The sequence below is a fragment of the Muntiacus reevesi genome, chromosome 19 (genome assembly GCF_963930625.1).
Source record: "Muntiacus reevesi chromosome 19, mMunRee1.1, whole genome shotgun sequence".
Lineage (NCBI taxonomy): Eukaryota > Metazoa > Chordata > Mammalia > Artiodactyla > Cervidae > Muntiacus > Muntiacus reevesi.
Window position 1 is genome coordinate 43,713,546 of NC_089267.1, and position 26,878 is coordinate 43,740,423.

The window sequence follows — 26,878 nt, forward strand, 5'->3', positions numbered from 1 at the left end:
TGATTCATGTCAGTGTATGGCAAAAACCACCACAATATTGTAAAGTAATTAGCCTCCAATTAAAATAAATAGATTAAAAAAATCTAGGATTTTTGCTGGGCAGAGCTTTAATTGCATTTTCAATTTCTCTTACAGATATTAGCCCATTAAAGTTTTCCTCTCTGCTTGGGTTAGACTTGCTTATTTTTTAATGTTCTTAGATCGGGTTTCCCTGATGACTCAACAAGTAAAGAATCTGCCTGTAGTGCAGGAGATACGGGTGGATAGAGGTGGATTCCATCCCTGGTCGGGAGTATCCCCTGGAGGAGGAAAATGGCAACCCACTCCAGTGTTCTTGCCTGAAAAACCCCATGGACAGAGGAGCCTGGTGGGCTACAGTCCACAGAGGTGCAGAATTGGTCATGACTAAGAAACTAAACACATGCTCTTAGATATGACACATTTTGTCAAAATTTTAAATTTATTGATGTAATTTGTTTATTAAAAATTCTCTTTATCCATCACATATTTTTCTGCATCTTTATTGTTCTTTCATTTGATTTTAGAAGTTTCTTTATTTCATTAATCTTTTGAAAAAGTCAAAGTAATAATTCTCAAAGATACATTGTTTGAATTAGATCTATACCTGAATGTATTCATGCAGTCAATTAAATGATAACTGGACTAAACATAATTTCTTTAACATGATCTTCCTTCAGAATGCTTTAGAAATTATTCCAAGATCCTTTAGTATGTGCCACTGCAAGTTCTGCTGATAGTCTGACTCTTTGCTTTATGACTCCCATTTTTTCTCTCTGGAAACTTCTAAAGTTTTCATTTTTCAGTTAAAATTTTTTCCCAATAATGTATCTGATTCTGTTTCTTCTTTCAGTGGTTTTGTCTAACAATTAGTAGGCCCTTTTGACCTAAAACTGAAAACTTTGAGTAAACCATATGGCGTATTTGTTACTAGGTACATGCTTTCTTTAAGCTTGAAGTTTCTTCCAAAACAAATTCTGTTAGTAACACCTGTCTAACAAGTTATCTTGTTATAGCTGTATGGCTTTCTGAGCTCTGCTTCATTTTTCCTTCTATTGGAAACTATTAAAATCAGTATCGCCTTTTGTGAAAACAGCACAGAGGTTCCTCAAAAAATTAAAAATAGAACAATCATACTGGTAAATTATACTTCCATAAATCTGGAGGGGGGGGAGAAACTAAAAAAAAAGCATTTGCTCTGTATATTTCAAGCTGTTTACATTCAGTTTATTGAACCATATCCTTTTTTGATTATGATTTTTTTTAAATTTTGTCTTCTTCCTAGTCAGTTGTGAAGGGGAATAAGTGAGTTTATAGGCTAAATACTTAAGATTAAAATGCAAATTCATTTCTTGTGATTTGTAAGAACCTTTTAAATTTATTTATTAAGGCTATTTCCTTATCCATGACCTTTATTATACTGGTTTTAATCTTATTTTTAGAGTCTTTGATGTGGAGAAATATAGTTTATGTAATTATATCTATCATTTTTAACGGATTCTTCTTTGTTTTCATGCCATGTGGACTTTCTCTCTCATAGTATTATATATATATATATATCATAAAGTTTCTCAGAGTTTTCTAGGTAGATCTTAAGTTTTATTGTGTTTAGAGCCTATCTATCATCTAACCTTTATATTTATCACCTACTAGCTACCGACCTACTTACTGATCTATAGTTTAAATGTTTACCTAGAAATATTTCTTTTTAAATAATGTATCCTTGTATTTATATTTCAAATTATGAATTGCTTATTTCAGGACCTTGTATTGAATATCTTATCCTTTCTCACATATTCTTATACACCTTACTGACTACTTACTACAAATGATCCAGACCCCAAGAAGATGAAAGTGACAGGATGAAGTTTCAGCCTTAAAGGAATTTAAAGTATGAATGGTACATCAGTAAATATAGGCAGAGGTGTGATCAGGAGTATATAGTGAACTATCAGCAATTGTGCTTCCTCAGCTCCTATGGACATGATGTGTTGAATTTATTGTACTTGTCTTCCCACCAGGCTAGACAATGACTTTCCTAAGAGAAGTTGTAAAGATTACAAAGCAAAGATGTCAAAAGTTTAAATTTAACATGAAAACTTTTTCTTCAAATAGAAGTTCAGTTTGGTTCAGTTCAGTCACTCAGTCGTGTCTGACTCTTTGCGATCCCAGGAATCGCAGCACGCCAGGCCTCCCTGTCCATCACAAACTCCCGGGGTTTACTCAAACTCATGTCCATCGACTCGGTGATGTCATCCAGCCATCTCATCCTCTGTCGTCCCCTTCTCCTCCTGCCCCCAATCCCTCCCAGCATCAGGGTCTTTTCCAATGAGTCAACTCTTCGCATGAGGTGGCCAAAGTATTGGAGTTTCAGCTTTAGCATCAGTAAGGAGCTTTTATTTTTATTTTATTTATTTATTTTTTAATTTTAATTTTAATTTTTTTTTTTTTTTTTAATTTTTCAGTGGGTTTTGTCATACATTGATATGAATCAGCTATAGGAGCTTTTAAATATCTGAGTCCAAATGATTTCCCAAACTAGATTTAGATCTTCCTAACAGGGGGCAGAAAACATAGATATGGGAAGCAATATAGGTTGAGCAGGTGGGGCTTTCTCTCAAAAGCCTTATTTCCTAAATTGTTAAAATCCCAAAGTGGCCTTTCTGCTTCTAGACTCGCCCCATTGCTCCTATTACCATATGAGAGCTTTTCCTTGAAAGCACACAAACACATATACACATACACAATTTTTAGAATGCCAGTTTATTTAATTTTTGTGACCTTTTCCAAAAACTAATAGAATAAAGAATCTGCGTCTTAACTAGAGATCTTCACTAGTGTCACTTAAGGTTTATCTTATTTTTTCAAATGTTTATTATTTTTCATAAATTTGGGACTTGTCTTGAATCCACTGTTTGTGTTATTTCCTTTGCGTCTAATGTGCTTTCCTATCCTTCCTCCTCATCACCACATCATATTTACTCTTAAAGGTTTTGCTCAGAGACACAGACATAGAGAACAGACTTGTGGACACGCAGGAAGGGGGAGGCTGGGACAAATGAGAGAGTAGCATGGAAGCATATACATCACCTGATGTAAAATAGATAGCCAGTGGGAATGTGATGTATGACAAAGGGAGATCAACCCAGTTCTCTGTGAGGGAGGTTCGAGAGGGAGGGGGAATATTTATACATAGGGTTGGCTCATGTTGATGTATAGCAGAAACCAACCCAATATTGTAAAGCAATTATCCTCCAATTAAATTTTTTAAAAACATTTGCTTAGGCATTAGCTTCATACATATTGTTCCTGATTTCTTTCTTCCTCATTGTTTGAACTCTACATACTCCACTGTATTCTAGCACCTCTCTCTAAATACTTATTATGCCGTGATATAAAGACTGTTAGTTATGTCCATCTTCTACCACTCTTAATCCATAAACAATATTGCTTATACCCAGTTCAAAAGAAGTGTTTAGCAGGTAAGCATTTATTGAAAGAATAAATGAATTATTTCCTGTTTGGGTTTTTAAACTTTGGACATATTTGATATTTCTTACCACTGAGAATGTATAGAATTTTGACCTCACAAGGATCATAGTTATGGGTGAAATTCCTCCTACATGACTGAAATGTGCCTAAGTGATTACAAACATTATCAACATTTAAAAATGATTATAATTTGTGAAAGAATTTGATATAGTGTTATCCCTAGAAAAGGAAGTTTTATTACTTAGCAACCTTGTCAACATTTTTGTGCTGGTCACTGAAGAAATCATCTAAAGGATGAAGTTTTATAGGATTGGGGCCTAAGGTTGAAATTGGAAGAAAAAAGTTAAAATTGTTTTCTCTTCTCTCTCTTTCTATCACCTTAGGAAAGATACCTAAGTACCTTGCCAACATCCATTAGACACTTGACCTTTTTCTCTACTAGTTCCTCTGACTATAGTGCCTCTGAGGACACAGAAATAGACATCACAGTAGCAGAAAAAGTAATCTAACTTTGTAATCATCTATCTGACATAATTTTCTTCCCATGTTCTTTTTTTTTGGTAGATTACTTGTCTACCTACCTACTTGCCCTGGCCTTGTTCCTGCCCTTCGAGATAAGTTAGAGGAAAGATTACATTGCATTGTTAGGTTTCTACAGAATTTGTTTTGTCCTCTTTAGTCAGCACATACAAAATACCTGAATATAACCTATTTCTAAAGAATGGTTGTGTACTGAGTTGACTATCATTAATGGCTATGTTATTTGCCTTGAGGAATTTTCTGTCTCCCACCCACACGTGGAACTTGTTTGATTTTAATAACAATTTTATGGATAAATGGCATGAAGTGAAAAGCAAGCACATGGTTTTTACAGGTGTGCTTGTCTTAGAGCTTAAAGCTTTTTATCAGGAATCTTTGGCAGTCAGGTCAATAGACAAAATCAAACACATGATTTTCTAGAAGGGCTCTCAGTTAACAAAGAGTGAAAATACAAGGAGGTAAAGTACAAATGACATCAGACTGAACTTGAAGTGTTCTAGGTTTATGAGGATAAGTCCAAAGTAGCCCCCCCAACCCCTGCCACTGCCTTTTTTTTTTTTTTTTTTTGCACTACTCTCTTTTATTTCCTATCCTGTTCTTTCCTCCCCATTCTATTTTGGTAGCCTACACAGTCTTTCTTAAAAGAAAAATTTTACCCAGTTTATCTTTGATTTCAAATTGTTCCCTAAATAGGTCAGCTTGGAATATTCCTTTGCAAGGATTGCACTGAAATGTTCAAACTGCAAATATTTACCTAACTAGAAATTTCAGGAATTCTGTTATCATTAAGAAAGCTCTCTTCCTAACCCCACCCCCGCCCCGCCCCCAGCTTTGGACATTGTCTTTGCATAAAGACAGTGAAGCTTTGTGTTTATTGAGAAGATCTAGATTGTGACATGGGTTACTCTGCAACTTTCCTGCTTTGTTGTTGTGAAATAATGAATGGCATGAAATATTTCCATAAATCAGTCTGACCATGGCAATTCCTGCTGTAACTATCTTTAAATTATACTGATTTTTTTTTATTCTTTGCCTCTTGAAATAATATTTATCTCTCAAGACCAACTCAAATGTCACTATTTATCAAAATGTATATAGCTTTCCTAGGCAGAGCAAACCAATTCCCTCTGTATTTCCAAAACACTTGTATGATAAACACCCTATAGCAATACCCGTTATTTATTTGTGTCTGTCACACATCAGAAAGCTCCTTGAATGTGTGGACTATTTTATATTTCTTCATCTCCCCAGTAGCTAGTTCAGAGTCTGACATGTACTAGATATTCAATAAATGTAGAAAGAATAAATAAATGAATAATTACCATAACAAAATTCAGTGTTGCATTAAGCCCATTTTAAAAATTAAACTTGTTTATCTATTAAACAGATCTTTCTTAAGCTTCTACTAAAAGCCAGGCCTTGTTTGTAGGCCTGGGAGACATAGCAAAGAACAAAACAGACTAAAAGCCCTGTACTCATGAAATTCATGCTGTTGAACAATATGAAACTGTAGAGACTTGACCGGTTTTACCTACAAAACTGACCGTTGTACATCAATCAGATGAGTATATTTTGGTGATGAAATAAAGAAGCTTGATTCAAACCTTCTGGAAGCAGGGCCGATGGTTCCTTTACTTGTTAAATTTCCCATGTGGTTTGACATGAGGACTCTGTTCACATTCATGACACTACTTAGTCTGAGTCCCCATCTTCTATTACCTGGATTACTGCAATAGCCTCTTAAACTGCTTCTCTGGTGCCTGTCTTCTTACTGTCTGTTTTGACCAAAGCAGCTCAAGTGACTCTTAAAATGTCTAGCAATCAGATCATGACACTCCTCTATACAGAACCCTACATTTGCTCTACATTTCACCAAGAAAAAACAATAACTTTCTTGCAATGGCCTACAAAGACCTTATGCATCCTGGTATCCCACTTTTTCTCTTTGGCATTCTTGTTTCACATTGCTCACACTGTTTCGGCTACACTGGCTTCTTAAATATTCCAGTTATGCTTCTGCTTTAGGACCTTTACAAGATCTTGTCCTTCTGCTTAGAAAGCTCTTCCCTCAAATATCTACATGGTCAACTCCTTACTTCTTCAGATTCTAGCCCTAACATCATTTTTGCAATGAGTTGACTCTAATCACACTTTCAAATATGTTACTTATTGTTCTGAATTACTTCTCTTTTCCTGTTTTTTCTGTTTCCTGTAGTCCAAGGGATGTTCTATCATACCATACAGTTAACTTACTTATTCTGTCTGTTGTTGATTATTCCTCTGACTCATTAGATGGTAAGCTCTATGAAGGCACTGACTTGAAAAAAATATATATATATATTGTTCAGTATCTCAAAACCCTAGAACAGTACTTGGAATACAGTAAGAACTCAAAACAAATATATATATATACTCACACACACATGGATTTTTAATGGCAGGATAAATGTTAGACATTCTGAATTGTACTAGATTTCCCCCTATATAGAATATGCTAATATTCCTCCTACCTTAATATTCTTTACAATCCAGAAGAAAATAAGGTTGAGGAAATGGTCTTTTGTTTATTACCTGATGCTTAGTAGGCAATATGCTATAGACTTACCTTGTAGAGTTAATTTAAATGTAATAACTCTTTACTATAATACTTTTACTGAATACAAAGCTGAGAATGAGAGAATTAATACAACTTATGATCCCACCTTGGAAGTGTTAGGATGTTTTGGCTTTGTTGTTCTTGCCATTCTATTTCATAGCCTAATACAATTTTAAAAAGAATTGTTATATTTTCCAAAATGGAGGCCAATAAGTTGTATAAATCCTCTGAAAATCAGAAAGGCATACTTCCGTTACTATTGTATGTTGGCATGAAATTTGGGGGAATGAGGGTTAGGGGAAGGAAATCTATTTGCCTATTGATTAGAAAGCCACCACTGCTGTTTCTGTTATATTACTGCTAAAATATTCTTCACCAAAGGGAGAAAATTACTCTGAAGTGTCTATTAAAAAAATCCTGCTGTGACAGCCAGTTCAATCACACAAGCATTTGAAATGTATACCACAGAGTTTTGATAGATTGTTCTGATTTCTGATTTTGTAAGAAAGAACTAATGTTAAAGGGAGTTTAACTCATTTTTAAATGAGTAAAGACTTTTATTTATAAGTGTATGTTAGGCAGGCCAAATATTATGATCTTGAAAAAGCAATTATAACTATCAATAGATCTTTGGATTACTTTATGTAAACTAGAAATAAAGTAGAGATTTTATTGTTGACACTCAGCAGGGAACTCTGACTATTTAAAAATATCACAATGTCATAGAAATTCTAACTCTATGGCAAACTCATAATTGACTTTTATATAGATCTGGAAAAGTTATCTACCTACCTGCCTAATCTTATAATTAGGAAAAGGCAGGCATTAATAATTTTTCCTTTTTTAAAATAGGAAATTCCACATCAGAGTAAGATCAATTGTCTTCTTGATTGATCTAGGATATTTTTTTCTCTTGCATGATGAAATGACATACTTAATAATATGTTTGAATTAATGTGCCCAATTGGCCATAAATAATATTTTTGAATGACTTCATTAATACAGCAGTATTTTGGTGTGGGATAGTAACCAAGAATTGAAATGGTTATGACTGCAGAAGAAGAAAGAAGGTTGACTATTTTCATAGTATGGACCTATATGGTTATTTCTTTTGGTCTGTTAAAGTGTTCATAGGTTCAGAGTGAAGAATGTGTACAGAGGACAAAAACAAACAAACTAAGCATTTTGCATTATGGCATTTGAACTCCATTATTCTATATGTAGAGGGTGATCTTTTACATATAGTATAAAACATCTATGGAAATGCAATTTGATGAGTTACTGGATTTTAGTTTCTTCTATAAATACCTTGTAAATACTATTTTCTTGATTATGAGTCTTACTTCAATAAAGACACTTTCTAAATTATTTTATTTGCAATTTACGTAGTTATCTGCTTGATTCCAATTCTTTGAAATTGGTCAAGGCCTTCTTATGATTCAGCATAAGATTTACATTGGTAAATGTTACATGCAAACTTGGAAAAAAGTTATTACATTGTTTTGGAGGGTGTTCAATATCAATTAAGTATAGTTTTCTTTTTGAGTTATTCAGATCTTTATTTTTACTAATTTGTTTTTCCTGGGTGTTCTGTCTACAGTGGAGAGAGAGAGGTTAATGATTTTAGCTGTGACTGATATAAACCCATAGATGTTGGAGCAATGGGATATTTAAAAGTAAATTATACCTCTACTCTCTGTTGATTATAGGATGGCTCCTTTTCTATGGATTCATACTCCAGCATTAAATTGCTGTGTATATAATTTCAAAATATGTGTGTGTGTATACTTTAGATATATTCAAATTCTATAAATAGCATATAATTCCCAATTCTAAAATTTTTTCTTAAACCTATATAGCTCTTTACTATATTTGTATATATTTGATATATTAAAGAAGACCAGGATGAATTAGATTATGCCTTTATTGTTGATATTCTAATTTCTTGTTAAATGATTGTACTTTTTTTTTAATATTTGAAAATCTCTCCAAGTTTTATACAGTTGATTTGATTTTCAGTTATTTTTTATAAGCATAATATATAATTTCTGTTTCAGGGTCAATATTTTCCATATATCAGAATTTTTAAAAAAATATTTGCTTTAATGAACATTGGGGTACATGTATGTGTCTTTTTCAGTTTTGTTTTCTTTAGGATAAATGCCTAGAAGTGGTGTGTTGCTGGGTCATATGGTGGTTACCTTCTAGTTTTTTTAAAGGAATCTCCATTCTGTCTTCCATAGTGGTGATTCATGTTGATGTATGACACACATCAAACCAATATTGTAAACCAGTCATCAATTAATTAAAAATAAATTGATATTAAAAATGCTTTAAATAATTTGCTTCAGCTCCATCTGTATGCCCTCTTTTAGAAATATCTTTTTACTCCTAGGCTCATTATTTGAATATTCCTCTTTTTAAGCTATTTTTCCTTTTATATCATATGGATATTGTTTCATCTGGAAACATGTCCCTGCAGATACCTTCTCTTGAATGTCTTCATTAGTTCTTCAGATGTGGAAATTGGATTTTTCCTCTTGTGATTCATCCACATTTTAAATAGCTTCTTTTTTTCCCCTTAAATTAACTCTAAAATTTACTGGGAATGGGGTTCATATTTTCTAACATTTTATCTGTATGTTGCTGTATATATATCAAAGGAAACAAAGTACCTATGAGCATATCAATTAAAGTAAGCAACTACTGAGGAGATCAGGATTGAAATACCTTTAACTCTGAATGTGCTTGCACAATCTATGAAACCTGAGTATACTTTTATGGGGTCTTAAGGGATATGGAAGGAAGGACATAAAGCACATGAAACTGGGATTAAAAAGTAATTCAGAAATAAATCTGACTTTTCCTACAACATGCAAGATTATACAAATAAGCTAGCCTTGGTGCTGAGTTATATAGGAGTTTAAAAATTCCTTGAGAAGTTACAGCACTGAGATGGTCCTCCCACAGATCTGTGCACGTAATTCAAATCAGTTGTTGCTCAGTAAAACTGCAAGTCTTGAAGTTAATTTAGAGTGGTCTTCAGGCCAAGAGTTTCCTTGTATCCCTATTAGCAACAAACACAAATTCTATCTGGAGGATTGCACCTACATACTAGGCCACAGAAATTTCCAGAAATTATGCTCCAATCAGAGTAGGACATAGTCAGAAATCACTAATTCTGCAAGGACATAGAGCCCGTGAATATGAAAAAAGCATGCTTTATCACTTCAGTTCAGTTCAGTTCAGCCGCTCAGTCATGTCCGACTCTTTGCGACCCCATGAATCACAGCACGCCAGACCTCCCTGTTCATCACAAACTCCCGGAGTTTATTCAAACTCATGCCCATAGAGTCGGTGATGCCATCCAGCCATCTCATCTTCTGTCGTCCCCTTCTCCTCCTGTCCCCAATGCCTCCCATCATCAGGGTCTTTTCAATGAGTCAACTCTTTGCATGAGGTGGCCAAAGTATTGGAGTTTCAGCTTCAGCATCAGTCCTTCCAATGAACACCCAGGACTGATCTCCTTCAGGATGGACTGGTTGGATTTCCTTGCAGTCCAAGGGCCTCTCAAGAGTCTTCTCCAACACCACAGCTCAAAAGCATCAATTTTTCGGTGCTCAGCTCTCTTCACAGTCCAACTCTCACATCCATACACGACCACTGGAAAAAGCATAGCCTTGACCAGACGGACTTTTGTTAGAAAAGTAATGTCTCTGCTTTTTAATATGCTATCTAGGTTGGTCATAACTTTCCTTCCAAGGAATAAGTGTCTTTCAATTTCATGGCTGCAGTCACCATCTGCAGTGATTTTGGAGCCCAGAAAAATAAAGTCAGCCACTGTTTCCACTGTCTCCCCATCTATTTGCCATGAAGTGATGGGACCGGATGCCATGATCTTAGTTTTCTGAATGTTGAGCTTTAAGCCAACTTTTTCAGTCTCCTCTTTCACTTTCATCAAGAGACTTTTTAGTTCTTCTTCACTTTCTGCCATAAGGGTGGTGTCAGCTGCATATCTGAGCTTGTTGATATTTCCCCTGGCAATCTTGATTCCAGCTTGTGCTTCTTCCAGCCCAGCATTTCTCATGATGTACTCTGCATATAAGTTAAATAAGCCAGGTGATAATATATAGCCTTAATGTACTCCTTTTCCTATTTGGAACCAGTCTGTTATTTCATGTCCAGTTCTAACTGTTGCTTCCTGACCTACATACAGGTTTCTCAAGAGGCAGGTCAGGTGGTCTGGTATTCCCATCTTTCAGAATTTTCCACAGTTTATTGTGATCCACATAGTCAAAGGCATTGGCATAGCCAATAATGCAGAAATAGATGGTTTTCTGGAACTCTCTTGCTTTTTGATGATCCAGCAGATGTTGGCAATTTGATCTCTGGTTCCTCTGCCTTTTCTAAAACCAGCTTGAACATCTGGAAGTTCACAGTTCACATATTGCTGAGCCTGACTTGGAGAATTTTAAGCATCACTTTGCTAGCATATGAAATGAGAGCAATTGTGTGGTAGTTTGAGCATTCTTTGGCATTACCTTTCTTTGGGATTGGAATGAAAACTGACATTTTCCAGTCCTGTGGCCACTGCTGACTTTTCCAAATTTGCTGGCATATTGAGTGCAGAACTTTCACAGCATCATCTTTCAGGATTTGAAATAGCTCAACTGGAATTCCATCACCTCCACTAGCTTTGTTCATAGTGATGCTTCCTAAGGCCCACTTGACTTCACATTCCAGGATGTCTGGCTCTAGGTGAGTGAGCACACCATCGTGAATATCGGGGTCATGAAGATCTTTTTTGTACAGTTCTTTTGTGTATTCTTGCCACCTCTTCTTAATATATTCTGCTTCTGTTAGGTCCATACCATTTCTGTCCTTTATTGAGCTCATTTTTGCATTAAATATTCCCTTGGTATCTCTAATTTTCATGAAGAGATCTCTAGTCTTTCCCATTCTATTATTTTCCTGTATTTCTTTGCATTGATCGCTGAGGAAGACTTTCTTAGAGTGTACCAATTCACTTAAATGTCTTATATTGATATTATTACAAATTATAAACTAACATGGATCATTATACTTAGAAAAAATAAAAGTAAATTTTGAAAATCTATAGAGAAAAAGAAAATATCCAATTGATTTTTAAAAAATTGAATTTTTTTGGCAATAGAAAGAAATATAGGAATTACAAAGTCAATGGAGAAACTTCTACTTCCTTTGACAGTTGGTACTAGACATACCTTATGAAAATTAATGAATTGAAATCTGGGCAAAATTATTTTCAGATATCAGACTTTAAACAGAACAAGACTGACTTTCCAAAGAGAAAAGGATTGAATGCCCTGAATTATCCTTATAGTTTCCTCAAGACACTTTGCAGCCTGGGGAGACCAGAGAGTGTATCATGAGAGGAGAATACCACCGTGTTACTAACTAAAGGAGATTGAGACTGGGGATGCAGGTGGCAAAGGCTACTGAAATTTGTGGGAAAGAGTATCAGAGAGGAGGGAGGTACACAGATAAAGAACTCTGACTATCTACAAAGGGGTTAACTTGAATGCCTTGGTAAAAAATAATCTGAAAATATATGTGGTAAAATTGTATAAGGCCAGGCAAAAAGCATATGTTAAAACAGACGGCTGAGAATTTCCAGGGCTCACTCAGGGCTAAGAGATCTGTGAGTTTCACCTTGGTGGACTGGAGGGACATTGCAGACCACATGATTAATTCAGGAGAGACCTTGAAAGTACTCTCACACATTCATAGCCCGAGACTAAAGTCTATACATGCTCCAGCAAAGTGAAAAAATAAGCCTCGACTGGATCAAATTAATCTTCAAGGCACTTAAATGCCTGACAAAACATACTCTAGAATCTTTAAATGAAGACAACAAAATCCAGACAATCAATAATGTAATATACCCAAAGTTTAGTATCAAAAAGTGCTAAACAGACAAAGAAGCCGGAAAATGTGACTCACAGACAAGACAAAAATCAGATCATGGGGAGAAAAAAAGACAGAGATAATGAAAATAGTGTAAGATAATTTTAAAACAACTGTTGAAAATGTGCTCATTGATTAAACGATAATGAAAATATGATAAGAAAGGAAATGGAAAATATAAGATAAATCAGAATAAAATAAATTGGAAAAAATATAAAGATAAATCGGTTTAAAAAAAAAAGACAAAAAAACCCCACACAGAATCTGAAATAAAAACCTCATTGTAGACACTGAGCAGAATGTGGAAAATAGCATTGTAGCAAACATGGAAGACACTGGATTTACCAAGAATTAAAAAAATAGAGAATTACAGAAAACAAAAGGAATAAGTGATATTGAGAAGAGAAGTGCAGACCTACCTACAAAAATTTGACTCACCTTAAACAAATAATAAGACAGATGTAGTAAAACCCTTGAATGAGGAAAATCACAACATTATTAAAAAAAATATCAGCTTAATCTCCAAAGTGAGGCCTCTCTTTCATTCCTTTGTTGTTATCCTTCATTTGCTCAGTCATGTCCGACTCTTTGCAACTGCATGCACTGCAGCATGAAAGGCTTCCCTGTCCTTCACCAAATCCCAGAGCTTGCTCAAAGTCATGTCCATTGCGTCAGTGATGCCATCCAACCGTCTCATCCTCTATAGTCCCCTTCTCCTCCTGCCTTCAATTTTTCCCAGCATTAGGGTCTTTTCTAATGAGTCAGCTTTTCACATCAAGTGGCCAAAGTATTGGAGCTTCAACTACAATATCAGTCCTTCCAGTGGATATTCTGGGTTGATTTCCTTTAGGTTTGACTGATTTGACCTCCTTGCAGTCCAAGGGACTCTCAAAAGTCTTCTCCAACCGTTCAAAAGCATCAGTTCTTCAGTGTTCAACCTTCTTTATAGTACAACTCTCACATCTGTACATGACTACAGGAGACACTATAGCTTTGACTATATGGACCTTTGTCAGCAAAAGTAATGTCTCTGATTTTGAATATGCTGTCTAGGTTTGTCATAGTTATTCTTCCAAGGAGCAAGAGTCTTTTAATTTCATGGCCTGCAGTCACCATCTGCAGTGATTTTGGAAATTCAAGAAAATAAAGTCTGTCACTGTTTCCATCTTTTTCCCATTTATTTGCCATGAGGTGATGGGACCGAATGCCATGATTTTAGTTTTGTGCATGTTGAGTTTTAAGCCAACATGTTCACTATCCTCTCTCACCTTCATCAGGAGGCTCTTTAATTCCTCTTCACTTTCTACCACGAGGGTGGTATCATCTGCATGTGTGAGGTTGTTGGTATTTCTTCCAGCAATCTTGATTCCAGCTTGTGCTTCATCCAGCCCAGCATTTCTCATGATGTACTCTGCATAGAAATTAAATAAGCATGGTGACAATATACAGGCTTGGCATACTCCTTTCCCAATTGGAACCAGTCCATATTTCCATGTCCAGTTCTAACTGTTGGTTCCTGACCTGCATACAGATTTTTCAGGAGGCAGGTCAGGTGGTCTGGTATTCCCATCTCTTTTGGAATTTTCCAGTTTGTTGTGATCCACACAAAGATTTTAGCATAGTCAAGAAGCAGAAGCAAACATTTTTCTAACACTCTCTTGCTTTTTCTGTGACCCAGCAGATGTTGGCATTTGATCTCTGTTTCCTCTGCCTTTTCTAAATCCAGCTTGAACATCTGCAAGTTCTCAGTTCACATGCTATTGAATCCTAGCTTGGGGAATTTTGAGCATTACTTTGCTATCATGTGGAATGAGTGCAATTGTGTTGTAGTTTGAGTTTCCTTTGGCATTGCCCTTCTTTAGGATTGAAATGAAAACTGACCGTTTTATTTATTACATTGTTAATTAATAATTTCTTGTTTTTTTTAATGATTAACTGGCTAGAAATTTATAATTTGTATTAATCCACTGAGAGATTTTGATTCTACTCATTTTCTTTGTTTTTTCCATGCTTTAGATCACTTTTTAAAATCACTAATACAGCCTTTGTTTGCATCAAATTTAATATGTTCTTCTCTTCTTGCTTCCCTCATAGCTCAGTTGGTAAAGAATCCACCTCCAATGCAGCAACCCTGGTTCCATTCCTGGGTTGGGAAGATCCCCTGGAGAAGGGATAGGCTACCCACTCCAATATTCTTGGGCTTCCCTTATGGATAACTGGTAAAGAATCTGCCTGCAATGTGGGAGACCTGGGTTCAATCCCTGGGTTGGGAAGATCCCCCTGGAGAAGGGAAAGGCTACCTGCTCTGTATTTTGGCCTGGAAAAGTCCATGGAGAAGTCCATGGATTCGCAAAGAGTCATCACGACTGAGTGACTTTCACTTTTCACCTTCTAGCTTCTGAAGGGAATGGTTAGCAACTGACTCCTGCTCCATGCTTAAAATTGTTATTATTATTTCTATTTTAAGTATTCAATCTGATGGATCATTGTCGCACTGGCACATTCTATTTTCTTGGGAAAGGGATAGAAACATGAAATGGATTTTAAAGCATTTCTTTCATTTCTATTCACATTTCTGTGCCTGAAGTAAATTGTATGAGCCAAACTTTGCATTCATGGGATGGGAAAATATATACCTACCATTGCAGGTGTACTAAGCTCCATGGCTATGGATAAATGACCCTTTAAAGGAAACAAGAAATATATTCTCTGACAGACCTAAAGCCTCTAATGATGCCATCAGTTTATTAAAACTTATTTTGGCATTTAAAGAAGACAATTTCAGAAAATAATGAAGGTATTTCAGTACTCTGTTTTCTTAACTTTTCTGCACACTTTGCCACTGTTCACTGCTAGCTTCCATTTGAAACTGTTTTCTTGTCTTCTCTTGTTTTGTATTTCTTCAAGATAATGTTTCCGCAAAGTGTACCTAATTTCTAAACACTTTTAGCTGTGTATTCTCTTCTGGTTATGGTTCTCCTCTCACACTGCAAAAACAGTAGTTACTATAATTTTTTCCCCCTTAATATAGAACAAAATTTTTAAATAATTAGTTTTTTCTACTAATAAAAGTAAACATAGTTAATGCAGAGTTATTGAAATTAGAGAAATATACAAACATGCATACCCACAAAACACAAACTAAAATTACTTCTATGTTTTCCCTGTACTAATATCTGCAAATAGTTAAGTTTAGGTTAATGACAAGTCTACCATTTATTTGAATATATGTTAGCTCCTAATAAAAAACTTCATACTCTATATAGCTTGCTCTTTCTACATCAAAATAATAATTTTTGTATTCACAATGTATTTCTCAAGTATGGTTTTAAAGGTCTATATTATTCCATTTTGATATATTTTTCACAATTACTCATTAATTTACACCTGTGCGTTTAGGCAGTTTCCTGGTTGTACATTGTTGTAAATGACACTGAACCATACATAATTTTTTTACATATCCTTGCTCATATATGAATCCGTACTATTTGTATACATATGTACTTTATTTTTTTTTTTTTTTTTTTTTTTTTTTTTTTTTAAATATTATTTTATTAGTTGGAGGCCAATCACTTTACAACATTTCAGTGGGTTTTGTCATACATTGGCATGAATCAGCCATATAGTTACACGTATTCCCCATCCCGATCCCCCCTCCCACCTCCCTCCCCACCCGACTCCTCAGGGTCCTCCCAGTGCACCAGGCCCGAGCACCTGACTCATGTATCCCACCTGGGCTGGTGGTCCGTTTCACCATAGATAGTATACATGCTGTTCTTTCAAAACATCCCACCCTCACGTTCTCCCCCAGAGTTCAAAAGTCTGTTCTGTACTTCTGTGTCTCTTTTTCTGTTTTGCATATAGGGTTATCGCCACCATCTATCTAAATTCCGTATATATGTGTTAGTATACTGTAATGTTCTTTATCTTTCTGGCTTACTTCACTCTGTATAATGGGCTCCAGTTTCATCCATCTCATTAGAACTGATTCAAATGAATTCTTTTTAACGGCTGAGTAATATTCCATGGTGTATATGTAGGAAAAAAGACAATCTCTTTAACAAGTGGTGCTGGGAAAACTGGTCAACCACTTGTAAAAGAATGAAACTAGAACACTTTCTAACACCATACACAAAAATAAACTCAAAATGGATTAAAGATCTAAATGTAAGACCGGAAACTATAAAACTCCTAGAGGAGAACATAGGCAAAACACTCTCCGACATAAATCACAGCAAGATCTTCTATGACCCACCTCCCAGAATATTGGAAATAAAAGCAAAAATAAACAAATGGGACCTAATGAAAATTAAAAGCTTTTGCACAACAAAGGAAACTATAAGTAAGGTGAAAAGACAGCCCTCAGATTGGGAGAAAATAATAACAAATGAGGAAACAGACAAAGGATTAATCTCAAAAATATACAAGCAACTCCTGAAGCTCAATTCCAGAAAAATAAACGACCCAATCAAAAAATGGGCCAAAGAACTAAACAGACATTTCTCCAAAGAAGACATACAGATGGCTAACAAACACATGAAAAGATGCTCAACATCACTCATCATCAGAGAAATGCAAATCAAAACCACAATGAGGTACCATTACACGCCAGTCAGGATGGCTGCTATCCAAAAGTCTACAAGCAATAAATGCTGGAGAGGGTGTGGAGAAAAGGGAACCCTCTTACACTGTTGGTGGGAATGCAAACTAGTACAGCCACTATGGAAAACAGTGTGGAGATTTCTTAAAAAACTGGAAATAGAACTGCCATATGACCCAGCAATACCACTTCTAGGCATACACACTGAGGAATCCAGATCTGAAAGAGACACGTGCACCCCAATGTTCATCGCAGCACTGTTTATAATAGCCAGGACATGGAAGCAACCCAGATGCCCATCAACAGATGAATGGATACATATGTACTTTAGATAATAGGCAGCAATAATAGGCAATCAATAATGATTCTAATTGACATTGGGGCACATTTTTAAAACCTATTTTTGAGACATTTAATATATATATCCAATTTCCATAAGAGAAAGGTATCAACTTGTATGTGATAAGTTCTGTGTCTTTGTTTTCTTTGCACTGATACTGGTTTTTTTTTTAATATTTAGAAATATAGGATGTAAAGCTTTCTCATTTTAATATTTTTTATAATAAATGACTGATGAACCTATTACCATATATAATTGCCCATTCATATTTTTGAAAGGTTTTTCTTTCTTTTTTTTTTTTTTAAATCCATTGTTCAACTGGCAGTTTCTCTTCCCTGGTGGTTCAGATGGTGAAGAATCTGCCTGGAATGCAGGAGAGCTAGGTTCAATCCCTGGGTTGGGAAGATGCCCTGGAGAAGGAAATAGCTACTCACTCCAGTATTCTTGAATGGGAAATCCCATGGGCAAAGGAGCTTGGAAGACTACAGTCTATTGCATTGCAGAAAGTCGGCACCACGGAGCAATCAGCACTTTGTTTCAAAAAGCTTACAAATGTAAATTATCTATTTAAGTTCAATTTTTGAATTACAAAAGTTATATAAGCTTATTAGAAATATTAGAATATACTAAAGTGTTAAAAAATAATATCAAATAATGATAATAGTCTGGGTGTCATGGAAACTTTGACAGAGCAAACCTGTATCTCAGGGACTTCCCCTAGTGAAATATATAGAAAAATGGTTGGAAAATATTCCTAACAATTTAAAAAATATTAAATTTAAAAATGACTCTAATTTCATCTCATAACTTTGAAAATAAGAAGCCTATCTGAGACCAGTCCTGACGTTTTCCAGTTTCTCACAAAATTCTCTAGGAAAATAAATTACATCAACAGAATCACGAGAACTCTCTCTCATGTGAATGGATAGGAAGGCAAGCGGAAATCAAAGAAAACATTTCAAAACTAAAAAAAGGAAAAAAAGAAAACGATGTCTTTAGAGAATCTGAAGACAGTTTGCAAAGACAAATAAAGTTTGTCACATTATGGGAAACTACCCTAAATTTGAAGAAAGAGACAAAACCCATTGGTATGGGAATAGCTTTTCTGGGTGGAGTATATTCTGATGTACATTATTAAGTAAAGATCTCAGGAAAGAAAACAAAGCCTAGATATCAAGGGATGCACAGTAATAGATTATCAGCAACTATCCTCCTTTGTCTTGTCTTACTCCTAAAACCACACAGAAAGTGCTCAGACTCACAAAGGTGTTATTCAGTTGCTCAGTCAAGTCTGACTCTTTGCGACCCCATGGACTTCAGCACACCAGGCTTCCCTGTCCTTCACAATCTCCCAGAGCTTGCTTAAACTCATGTCCTTTGAGTCAGTGTTGACATCCAACAATCTCATCCTCTGCACCCATTTTCTCCTCCTGCCTTCAGTTTTTCCCGGCATCAGGGTCTTTTATGATGAATCAGTCAACTCTTTTCATCAGGTGGCCAAAGTATTGGTGCTTTAGTTCACAATCAGTCCTTCCAATGAATATTCAGGACTGATTTCCTTTAGGATTGACTGATTTGATCTCCTTGCAGTCCAAGGGATTCTCAAGAGTCTTCTCCAGCACCACAGTTTGAAACCACCAGTTCCCTTGCGCTCAGCCTTCTCTATGGTTCACTCTCACATCCATACATAACTACTGGAATAACCATAGCTTTGACTATATGGGCTTTTGTTGGCGAAGTGATATCTCTGCTTTTTAATACACTGTCTAGGTTTGTCATAGCTTTTCTTCCAAGGAGCAAGAGTCTTTTAATTTCATGGCTGCAGTCACTGTCTAAAATGACTTGGAACCCAGGAAAATGAAGTCTGTCACTGTTTCCATTGTTTGCTCATCTATTTGCTATGAAGTAATGGGACCGAATGCTATGATCTTAGTTTTGTGAATGTTGAGTTTTAAGCCAGCTTTTTCTCTATCCTCTTTCACCTTCATCAAGAGGCTCTTCAGTTCCCCTTCACTTTCTGCCATAAGTTCAGTTCAGTTCAGTTCAGTCACTCAGTCGTGTCTGACTCTTTGTGACCCTATGAACTGCAGCACGCCAGGCCTCCCTTTCCATCACCAGCTGCCTGAGTCTACCAAAACCCATGTCCATTGAGTCGGTGCCATCCAAACATCTCATCCTCTGTCATCCCCTTCTCCCACCCTCAATCTTTCCCAGCATCAGGATCTTTTCCAATGAGTCAGCTGTTCACATCAGGTGGCCAAAGTATTGAGTTTCAGCTTTAGCATCAGTCCTTCCAGTGAACACCCAGGACTGAGCTCCTTTAGGATGGACTGGTTCTGCCATAAGGGTAGTGTCATATGCATATCTGAGTTTATTGATATTTCTCCTGGCAATCTTGATTCCAGCTTGTGCTTCATCCAGCCCAGCATTTTGCATGGTGCACTCTGTATATAAGTTAAATAAGCATGATAACAATATACAGCCTTTATGTACTGCTTTCCCAATTGGAGCCAGTTCATTATTCTGTCTGGTTGCTAACTGGTATTCTAACTGTTGCTTCTTGACCTGCATACAGGTTTTGCAGGAGGCAGGTAAGGTGGTCTGATATTTCCATCTCTTGAAGAATTTTCCAAAATTTGTTGTGATCCACACAGTCAAAGTCTTTAACTTAGCAGTTTAAGTCTTTTACTTAAGCAGAAGTAGATGTTTTTCTGAAATTCTCTTGCTTTTTCTATGACCCAGCAGATATCTGCAGTTTGATCTGTTTCCTCTGCCTTTTCTAAATCCAGGTTTGACATCTGGAAAGTCTCAGTTCACATATTGTTGAAGTCTAGCTTGAAAGATTTTGTGTATTTTCTTGCTAGTGTGTGAAATGAGTGCAATTGTGTGGTAGATTCAACATTCTTTGGCTTTGCCTTCTTCGGGACTGGAATAAAAACTGACCTTTCCATTCCTGTGGCCACCGCTGAGTTTTTCATATTTGCTGGCATGTTTAGTGCAGCATTTTCACAGCATCATCTTTTAGGATGTGAAGTAGCTCAGCTGCAATTCCATCACCTCCACTAGCTTTGTTCATAGTAAGGCTTCCTAAAGTGAAAGTGAAAGTGAAATCGCTCAGTCGTGTCCGACTCTGCGACCCGTGGAGTATAGCCTACCATGCTCCTCCATCCATGTGATTTTCCAGGCAAGAGTACTGGAGTGGGTTGCCATTTCCTTCTCTAGAGGATCTTCCAGACCCAGGGATCGAACCCGGGTCTCCCACATTGTAGGCAGACACCTTACCGTCTGAGCCACCAGGGAAGTCCCTAATGCTTCCTAAGGCCCAGGTAACTGCATGCTCCAGGATGTCTGGCTCCAGGTGAGTGATCACACACAATGGTGTTAGTTGATATAAAATGCGCAAATACATATATATATAATTGAGTTAGAAGAAAGAGAAGAGAGAATTAGGCAGGAAAAAATACTTGAAGTGGTAATGTCCAAAAAGTTCCTTAATTTGTTGTCTTTCATTGTTCAATTGGGTTTCTCTGGTGGTTCAGATGGTGAAGAATCTGCCTGTAATGTGGGAGGCCTGAATTCAATTTCTGGGTCGGGAAGATCCCCTGGAGAAGGGCATGGCAACCCACTCCAGTATTCGAGCCTGGAGAATCCCCATGGACAGAGGAGCCTGGCTGGATACAGTCCATGTGGTTGCAAAGAGTTGGACATGACTGAGCAACTAACAGGCACATTGTTCAGTCACTAATTTGTGTTTGACTCTTTGCGACCCCTTGGACCGTAGCACGTCAGGCTTCCCTGTCTTTCACTACGTCCTGGAGTTTGCTCCAACTCATGTCCATTGATTCAGTGATGCTATCCAACCATCTCATTCTCTGTCGCCCCATTTTCCTCTTGACCTTAGTCTTTCCCAGCATCAGGGTCTTTTTCAATGAGCTTGCTCTTCATATCAGGTGGCCAAAGTATTGGAGCTTCAGCATTGGTCCTTCCAATGAATATTCAGGGTTGATTTCCTTTAGGATTGACTGATTTGATCTAGCAGGCCAAGGGACTCTCAAGAGTCTTCTCCAGCATCACAATTTTGAAAGTGTTAATTTTTTGGCATTCATCCTTCTATCTGGTCCAACTCTCAATTTAGTAAAAGACAGAAATTTGCAGCTGCAGGGTACTAAATGAACACTAAGCAGAATAAACACAAAATTCAGAAAGCTGTTGTGCTTTTTTTCAGCTTCATGGGGTTACTTGTTTACTTGAATTGAGAAAAGAGCTGTTCATAACTTTTTAATCTTATATATTCCATGTGTTATTAAAACTGCTCATAGATTTTTGCTAATTGATGGCACCCTTCCCTGTTTTCCAGCACTGTTACATGTGAAGAAGCTCATTTCTTAGCTCATTTTCAATGAGGATTTGGGAGGTATTATAAGTTAGATGCTTAGGCTCATATTTCTACTTTGAAATAAAAGTCTACAAATTTATTAACTGATAGAATCAGTAAATATGCATAAAATATAAGCATCAAGGTGTAAAAATGGTAGCAAATCCATGTAACAATCTATATCTGTAATTAGTCCTCAGAATTTATAACATTTACTACACCAAAAATAGTAGGCAGCATGGTATTTTACAGAAATAAGTATAGTCTCAGTAGCAATTAAATAGATGTAAATTAAAACAATTTTAAGGTAGAATTATAATCCTATTAAGCTAGCAAAGGAAAATAAAATGTAAATACTACATAGGGACTTTGGGGGTTAATGTAATTCATATGCCTCTTATACTTAAAACTGGGCTTCCCTGGTGGTTCAGATGGTAAAGAATCTGTCTGCAATGTGGGAGACCTGGGTTCAGTCCCTGAATTGGGAAGATCTCCTGGAGGAGGATATAGCCCTTCAGGCTCCTCTGTCCATGGAGTCACAAAGAGTTGGACAGGACCGAGCAATTAAGCACAGCACATACTTAAAAATGTTTATACTTTCCTTTCTAGAGCTAACCAAAAAACCTACATACTTTAAAACTGCATTCCCCTTTAGAAATATTTACCCAGAAAAGTAATTCTCAAGAAGAAATTTTAAAGTAAATTAGAAATTAAACAAAATGTTTATGGTCTCAGTGCCATTATTAAAAAGGTAAAAGCAAACTAAATGTCCAAAGAAAAATATCTTTTCTACACAAAGTATATAAGATCAACATAATGGAATTCTGCCTGTATTTAAAATGTTTAATGAGTACCCCATCCAAAGATGGAAAGGTTTATAGGAAATGCCAATTACAAGGAATTATAGACTCAATGATATTTAGTCATTTATATATCTATGTAAATATTTTTATGCTTGCATTATATTTTGAAGACAAATAGTCCATGGACATTCAAAAAGTCCATCAGTTTACATAATCTCCTAGTCTTAAAGCTTGATAATCTTTTTTTTAAGCTAATTTTAATGTTGAAAACTTTTATGTGAAAACTTGAACTTGCTTTTAAACAGATTTTGCTCAAATCATCTTACATGTGTTTTAAGCAACATGACACAAATAGATAATTAAACAACTGTTGCTTTTTTGTTTTTGTCATTTTGAAATTTTAAAAAAATGTATTTTCAGAAAAATCTTGCATAAAATTTCATGGAAAGAGGCAGAAGTAGGGTACAAATCTTAAGTCATCACACCCGAGCTGCTGGGTAAGGGAAACACTGTGGTGTTTTATAGACAATAGACTTTCTCTTGTAATTACCATCATTTTCCCCAGTTTCTGATTATTTGCAAAACAATAACCATTTGGGCAGTGGTTAATTGTTTCTCTTCAAACATTTGACACATTCTTCATTACTTTTAGTGAATGTGAGCTTTATACTAAACCACAATTATAATTAAGACTGATGAAATCATTAGGCTTGTTGTAAACACTCAGTTTATCCAAATAGAGTTTGGCAACATTTTAAAGGTCTTCTGTCAGGTTCATTCAATTTGTAATTATTTGTTGTTGATGTTGAATTCCAGCATGATTGTTGTCATTTGTCATTATGCTCTATTGAAATAAGTCAATGGATTCTATTTATATTTCTGATCCACCTACATTTAAAATAACAACAAATATCACAACTCTAAAGCATTAATTAATCTCTTCTGTTATTAATATAGTGAATGTCTAGAAGTGCTGTTATTCTAGTCACTTGCTGGTTACATAAATTTGTTATGGGCCAAACCCCCATGAGACAAGAAGTAAAATATCATCCCTGACCTCAAGTCTCTTAAATTCTAGTGCACTGATAGTGTCACATAGCCAAAGTGTCATTTAAAATCTGCAGAATACTACTTAAATGCCAATCAATCTAAGGGTTTCCTGGATAAGTCTTGCTTCTCTTTTTGTTGTGTTGTGTGTTGATTGAAAAGTTCGTTTGGGTTTTTCCTTTTGATCTTATGCTCTGAATATACATTGTGAAAATATATCAGATTTTCTTTACATCTTTAAATTGTGTTTGGAAGATCCTCCTGCCCTTGGTCTGATATCTGTCCCTCCTGAATATTTAAGGATTCCACAAGCGAAATGGATACATACTTGCAAGGAAATGACCTCTCTTTCTTTCACATATATGTTCAGCAAATTGTGGCAGATTTAACTTCAGAAGACTGTGCCTAAAAGTACTTTCAGATAGGCCAATCAGACGAATTTATTTCTACCAGTCAATTTCTGAGATTTAAATACTAAAAGACTTTTGTTCTTTTTAGTTTGAAGTTTAAAGGAAAGAAAAAATCATGGTAAACACAGGAACAAACCTTCTGTTAACAAAGCCTAGGATATTTGGTGAATCTGAATTATGGAAGGTGGCATTTCTCTTTACTGCTCTCAGCCAGTCTTTAGCCTGGGGTGACATTCCTTCGTTTTATTTCAGAGAGTGCATGATTAGTTTTAAAAATGAAATTAAAGGCATTTAGACAGTTTAATGGGTAATTTTTATGAAGTGCCCCTTGATTGAAATAATTTAGCTATTTTACAGTTGTTCAAGAGATATTTTCTAAGTCCTTATCTAGAGAAACCAGATTATTACTAAATTTACAGGAGCAGCATAAAATAAGTTTTTTTAAATATAACATACTGGCAAATCTTTCTTTTTAAACATAAAAGTAATGCTATGTAAAATGTACCATGGATCTGGTAAGCTGCTGGTTCTCAATTATGACCTCATCTTAAAACCACCTGGATACTTTTGGGGAAAAAAATATCAATGCATATATACAACCACAGAGCAATTAATCCATATTTCTAGGGATAAAACCCTGGCAAGGGTATTTTAATTTACTCAAATATTTCAATGTTCAGTCAGGTATGGAAACCTCTTTGTAAGAGTTAACTGCCCTAGTCAGGCTGCAAATGGCCATACTAAACCCTGAGTTTGTAGACTGAATTGGGAGAAATACAGAGTCTATGAAATATAGCGCCAATTTTATGAGAGAACTCCCATCAAAGGTATTAAAACGCAGTTCCCAAATGTACATCATTGGCCACTCTACCATCTTGATCACTTCTCCAAGTGAGAAAGGCAGTGGTTTTGGTAAAGAACAAAGAAAAGTTTAGCAAAATCACATTAAAAAATTAAGAGGCTTATTTAATTTAAAAGCTAAACATATGTACTAGGCTCCTGAAAATAAGCTTGTTAAATACTACACAATGCATGTTTTAATTATTTGCAGCCATTTTATCAACAACCAGTTTCTTTTCAGATACTGGATATTTACACGTAGGTTCTTTGAAGTAGAAATTCTGTGTGGGGTGTGTTTATGTGTGAATATATGTGTGTATGTATGTGTAGGGAATGGCCTAGTAAGAAGCTATTTTACTAATATCTAATACTAAGTACAACAATTTTAGAATTGTTTAGGTTTTCAGACAGTTGGTAACAAAAGTATTTTATATATGAGTGATTCTTAGCAGTTGAATTATTTTATAGGATCTTGGCAAAGACTGATGCCCTACACTGTTTTCCTGAGTATTTTAAATAGTCATAAGTAAAGATAAAAGCACAATCTCACCAGGGCATTCAATTGGTAGTCAAATTATGTTCCAGTTTCTTGTTCTGTAAAGGATATTACTTGTAAAACTCCACATTGTGATTTGTAAAGAGGATGAGCTTTGGAATCAGGTGGGTCTGTGTTTTAATCATTTCCCTATTTACTAGTTGTGTCATGTATGACAAGATTCATAAGTTGTAACTTCAACTTATTGAAGTTTAACATCAACAATTGCAGTTGCTTCTTTATAGCATTACTATTCCTTTCTCCTTTCCCATACCTTTAAATATGAGCAGAGTTCAAAATTTGTTAATCTCTCCCCCCCCATATATATATGCTCACCTGAAATTATATATTTGAGATATATATAAGTTTTCATTATGTTCACATGATTTCTGTTTCCAAAAGTCATCCCTAAACTGGAGATATAGTCTTAGAACTCCTGTTAGAGATTTGATTACATCCTAGATGCATCTTAAAGCATCTTAACGCTCAACTTTAACTTGGCTAGTTATTGATAACTTGACATGTTATTCACTTCCCAGGTCATGTCCAATTCTTCACAACTCCATGAACTGTTGCAAGTCAGGCCATCCTGTCCCTCATGATCTCCTGGAGTTTACCCAAGTTCATGTCCATTTCATCGGTGATTCCATTCAACCATCTCATCCCTCTGTCGCCCTCTTCTTCATTCAGTCTTTCCCAGCATCAAGGTCTTTTCCAATGAATTGGCTGTTCACATCAGGTGGCCAAAGTACTGGTGCTTCAGCAGCAGCCCTTCCAATGAGTATTCAGGGTTGATTTCCTTTAAGATCGACTGCTTTGATCTTCTTGTGGTCCAAGGGACTCTCAAGAGTCTTCTCCAGCACCACAGCTCAAAAGTATCAATTCTTTGGTGCTCTGCATTCTTTATAGTCCAGCTCTCTCAACTGTATGTGACTACTGGAAAGACTTGCAGCCTTGACTATATGGACCTTTGTTGGCAAAGTGACACCTTTGCTTTTTAATACACTGTCTAGGTTTGTTATAGCTTTCTTGCCAAGAAACAATTGTCTTCTAATTTCATGGTTTCAGTCACCATCCACAGTGATTTTAGAACCCAAGAAGAGAAAATCTGTCACTGCTTCCATATTTTCCATTTCTATTTGCCATGAAGTGATGGGTCTGGATGCCATGATCTTAGCTTTTTTAATATTGAGTTTTAGCTGGCCTTTTCACTCTTCTCCTTCACCCTCATCAAGAGGTTCTTTAGTTCCTCTTTACTTTCTGCCATTAGAGTGGTATCATCGGCATATTTAAGGTTGTTGATAAACCTCCCAGTGGTTATGATTCCAGCTTGTAA